Source organism: Elephantulus edwardii, unplaced genomic scaffold, assembly GCF_000299155.1.
Source record: "Elephantulus edwardii isolate Elephantulus edwardi_28Jun2011 unplaced genomic scaffold, EleEdw1.0 scaffold00173, whole genome shotgun sequence".
Lineage (NCBI taxonomy): Eukaryota > Metazoa > Chordata > Mammalia > Macroscelidea > Macroscelididae > Elephantulus > Elephantulus edwardii.
Window position 1 is genome coordinate 3,852,688 of NW_006399923.1, and position 5,555 is coordinate 3,858,242.

Sequence of the window (5,555 nt, forward strand, 5' to 3'; positions counted from 1 at the left end):
TTTTTTCCCTTTGGTCCATTTTCAGTACATAGGGTATTCAACACTCTCTTTGCTGATATCACACTCCAAAGTTGAACCCTTTATTGTCCATTTTCATATGAATAGGAAGGAATCAGGTTAATCTTAGTTTTTAATTAACAGTCTTGTTCATTGACACATTATAGAAGTCCCTGAAGAATTAGGTCCCCAATGTATCACAACTTTTTATCTTTTGGCTTCTGCTACCATGAATGTAAATTGTGGAGCAAAGTAAAATGATGACAGCTTGAATATTTTCTCCATCTATCTTTATTTTACCTGTTAGTCCAGTGGTGAGAATTTTTATTTTATTGATATGGAGATATAGTTCATATTATAGAGTGCTATCTTTAATCTTCAGTAAGCACTTCAAATTTTCTTCAGTTTTTGTAAGCAAGGCATAGTCTAGTATTAATTCCACTATATGTAACTCTGAGGAGCTTTTTCATAAGAAGTTCTGTTAACCAATAGGTAGCTGGTTATAATTCATCTGCTGCTTTGCATAAGAAAGATGGTTCTTTGTTCCAGTGAAATTTACAACTTCTAAAAACCTTCTAGAAGATCAGCTATGGTTTGTTTTGCACTTGACCACAATCAGAGAGAGAGAGAAAAAGAGAGAGAGTGCAAGTGAAAAAAAAAAAAAGACAATATATCCATTGTTGAATATTTTCCTGGGAGATGAGCTCCTTAGGTTGGAAATTACTAAAAAATGTGACTGGGGAAGAACTACTTGATAAAACTAGAGTTTATTGTAATGATTTGGGTGGAATAATGTTTTGGCAATTATTTACTGGAGTTATTCTGTAAATGAAAACTACAGTTTCGTATTTACAGAGGAAAGCACTATGACTGAGACATACTATGTGTTAATTGCTTTTTATTATTTTTAATTTTTAAAATAATTTTAATGAACATTTACAGAGAATTTTTATTTCCATTCATTCATTGCTGCACTTCTCTATCTACCCAGCCCTCTCCCCCTGCCCCCAGTTCGCTCCTCTCTTTCAAAAGTAAAAGAAAGACTCTTTCCCTAGTACACAAGCCCCCTGCACCCTCCCACTACCCCAAGTACATTCCACCATGGAACCTTAATTGTGGACTCTTGTGATAACCTTAATACCCTATCATACATTACTTTTAAATTATGCACTCCCTCATCTATTTCAGTGCAGTATACACAATTTATCCAGTTTTTCTCAGTCTTACCCCCACCCTGATATCAGTCCCATTTTACAGCAGTGGCACCATGCAATATTTGTCCTTTTGCGACTGAGATACCTCACTCAGCATAACATCCTCCATGGTCACCCATTTTGAATAATATTGAATGAGTTCCCTGTTTTTCAATGCAGCGTAGGATTCCATTGTGTGAATATAGAGTTAAAGTGCAGTGAGAGAAGTAATGAACTTCTTCCATTGTTTACTGTATTGTTTCATATCACTATTACTACCAGGAGCCCCATTGTCTGCAGTTTGCTATGGTGACCTGCTTGTTTTGGCAATGCAGCAATGCAGGAAGCTATGCTACTTGCGTTTCAAATACCAACAGGGTCCCTCATTATTGACAAACTTCCTTGAAATTCCAGACTAAGAAAGACTAAGAAGCAGGACTGGCTATTCACTTTTGAAAACTACCAGGTTTTTCAAAACATATTTTGCAGGAGATAAAAAACTCCAATCTTTAGTATGAATTATACTTCAATACCTATCGTAAACATTTGTGCTCTACTGACTATTCAAAGACACTTGACTATGTGGACCATAACAATGAACTTGCACAAGACAGAGTTTGTGAGGATAGTGCAGACTAGGACAAGATTTCAATCTATTGTCAATAGGGTTGCTCTAATACTAGTATGCGATGAGAACTCACTTATGTCATAGTTAGCCCCAGTGACTACTATCTTGACTATTAATACTATTATTAATTCCACTTTTGTGTCTGATATTATAATTAAACTCTACTTTTTAAAAAAATTACCTTTCTTTTTTTCTATTTTTAATTTAAATTGAGTTTAATGAAAGTTTAGAGAGACTTTGGATTTCCATTCATTAAAAAAAATCCAATAAACAGAAACCAAACAAAACAACAAACTTATCTTTCTGCATCCCTATGCTTGCAATGCACTTAACCTTGCTTGTCTTTTAATTAAGACACCGCAATTTTTAGTTAAGGGTAAATGCTACATTTGTGTTATATAATCTCATTAATAAATTGTTAGAGTTGGAAAGTGTTATTTTATGCCATGAATATTTGAGGGTATTGTGATAGATGAGCAAAGTATTCCTTTTAGTAATTTATGCTTTGTTTGTTCAAGCATTTTTTGTGACCCAGATTGTATAAATTCATCATTAACAAAGCAGCAGCAAGTATCCCATAAAAATTTAGCCCTGGAAAAATGGATCTTGTACTTTAGAGTCTTTCCAGAGGCATGCTGTCAGCCTGCTTTTTAATTCTAATTCTTTTATGAAAAATCAGAGTAATTACAGAACCCCTGGCATGGCATTTATGTTGCCATTCTCAATGATGGATGTCCATTAATCAAGTTGTCAATTCCAAAACATATAAAGTGTATTTTAATACGTATTTGTTTTAACGATTTCATATGCAGCAAGGTATGACAGATAATACAAATATTACTTTATAAAATATTTATGCTGTGAACAATACAATCATTTGTCTTTCAATCACAGCAACAAGTAGAGCAGGAATGAATGGGAACCTTATGGACAATTACAAGATCAAACAAAGCATTAGATTTCTTTACACTAGGATGCAGACACCTCCCTAATGTTTTCATTCAGCAATTAATATTAACACGTAGATATCTCATACTTGTAGTGAAGAGTGATCTTCATGAGCTGAATAAGAAGTGACAGCTCTTCATTGTATAATATTTCTCATTAATAAATTTCCCCCTAAGCAAACTTTTTTCAACGCTAACACTGAATGTATTGGCTTAATTCATCTGCTGCCCTGCTGGGTTCAGACTTACAGAAAATTATTGAGTACTCAAAAGCATTTAGTAGGAAAGATTATTATTTAGAAAGGGATATCACGCTTGGAGGTTGGAGGGTATGTGAAACAGAGGAAGATTTCCGATGAGATGGATTGACATGATGACTGTAGCAATGGGTTCAAGTGTATCATAGGTGGTGAGGATGGCACAGGTCTGGAGAGGATTCATACCTGCTGTTCATAGGGTTGCTGTGAGTTGAATGGATGACACCTAACAACAACAAAAACCTTTAAGATTTTTAATTGAGAACAATGATACGTTGTTGTTGTTGTTGATTGCCATCAAGTTGAGCATGACTCACAGTGACTCTATGAACAAAAGACCCAATGTTTCCATATCTATCATCATTTCTCCAAGTTCAATTAATTTCCAGAGGCATGTGGTTCAGGAAGTGGATGCCACTCCTGCTCCCAAACCTGTTTTACAACTGGGAGCTCCACCAAACTTTATCCACATTGGGAAACCTTTCTGGTATTTGATACCCCATGGCACAAGGTTCAGCATCACAGCAAACCCAGGTCACTTCATATAGCACATTGACAAAGAGTGATGTATAAATTGGAACAGTGTTCCTCCAGATATAACAGCATTAGTTTCATTTAGCAGTGGTTAGGTGTCATCAAGTTGAATAAGTCTCAGAGTAAGTTTTGCATAAAAGAATTGAGTTCTGTTCTATAACTAACATCATTTCTGTATATTTATGGAGTTTAGAGAGTTTGTAGGATTTAGAGAGTTTGTAGAGTTTCCAAAGGCATCTAGTTTAGGAAGTAGATGTCACTCCTGCTTCCCAGCATAAATCAATCTGGAAGCTCATGCAAACATTGTACATAATGGGTAACCATTATAGTATTTGAGAAGACTATGGAACAGTGTGCAGCATCACAGCAACACCAAGTTGTGCAGTTGAGCAAATAAAGGATTGCTGTATCATTAAAGTGAAAAACCAAAATTCACACACAATGAGAACAAATTTGTGTTGCTACAGTTTAAATCTTGTATTGCTACTATAAGTACGAAACCCAAAGTTTAGGATCTTGTCTCTTTATCTAGATAATCACATGTTGTTGTTGTTGTTAAGGGCTGTCAAGTCGCAGGCGACTCATAGCGAACCTATGAAGGAGAGTCCTCGACGCTTGGGTGCCTTTCATCCTCTCTCCAGGTTCATAGGGTTTCCAGAGGCAAGCTATTATGCAAGTGGATGCCACTCCTCCTTTCCAGAGATAATCACATAATCTTTATAAATACTTTCTATAACTGTATTTTCATATCATTGTCAGATTATTAGCTATGTAAATTAATTGTTTAATCATTAGAATTCTTCAACATAAGCACTATAATGGCTTCTTTTGAGTTTATGGCATTATGAAATATCAGAAGTTATTATGGAGAGAAACTAGAATAGGTAGCAAGATAAAGTAAAATGACTTTATGAAATGACAGGGTGCAAAACATTTGACATAGATCCTTATTTCTGTAATATATAAAAACACTATTAGATTTAACTTTCCACTCTACTTTAAATTATTTAAACTTATTGTCAGTGCTTTTGCTTTCAACATTATATGATATATTGTGGTTGTTGTTACATGCTGTCAAGTCGCCTGCGACTCATAGTGACCCTATGTACAGTAGCCCTAAACCCTGCTCTATCCCATGCCAATCTCACTGTCTTTGACACACCTACCGCCATTACCCCTGTCACTGAATCAATCCATCTCATCAAGAGTCTCTTTCTTGCGCTGTCTCTTGACCCTCCCAAGCATGGCATCCTTCTCCAAAGACTGGCCCCTCTTTGTAACATGTCCAAAGTATGTCAGATGAAGCTTCAGAATCTGTGCCTCCAAGGTGCAGCCTGGTTTCACCCTCAGCAGGATGAGCCTGTTTGTTCTTTTAACAGTCCAAGGCTCCTTCTATCATCCTTAGTCATTGTCCAGCTCTCTGATGCATAACAAGTGATTGCAAAGGCCATGGCCTGGATCAGGCGCACCTTAGTCTCCATACTGACATCATTGTTCTTCAGTATTTTGGAGAGGTCTCTGGCAGCAGACTTTCCTAACACAATACATCTTTTAATTTCCTAACTGCTGGTGCCAAGAGTGTTGACTGTGGAGTCAAGCAAACTAAAGCTGTTTACAATCTCAATTTCTTCATCATCTATCACAGTGCTGCCAATAGGCCCAGTGGTGAGGATCTTTGTTTTCTTGATATTGAGCTTCAATTCAGAGTCTACCTCAAATGTTCTACGTTTGCTCACATATGAATAACTTTAATTCTTGTGTATTGCATGTGATCTGATCACCCAGGATATGGTTTTCTCTTTTTATATATACTCTTATGGAATGTCACCCTTAGTGCAAAAAAAAATGATTGCAGTTTTGAGAACTTTTTAATAGACTGAGTTGATGTGAAAGAAATAACTTTTAAACAATGATATAATAAACCCAAAAATTTTATAAATAAGTAGTTTAAAAGAATTCAAGATACTAAAGAGTTGAATAGAAGATTTCAAAAGGCAGC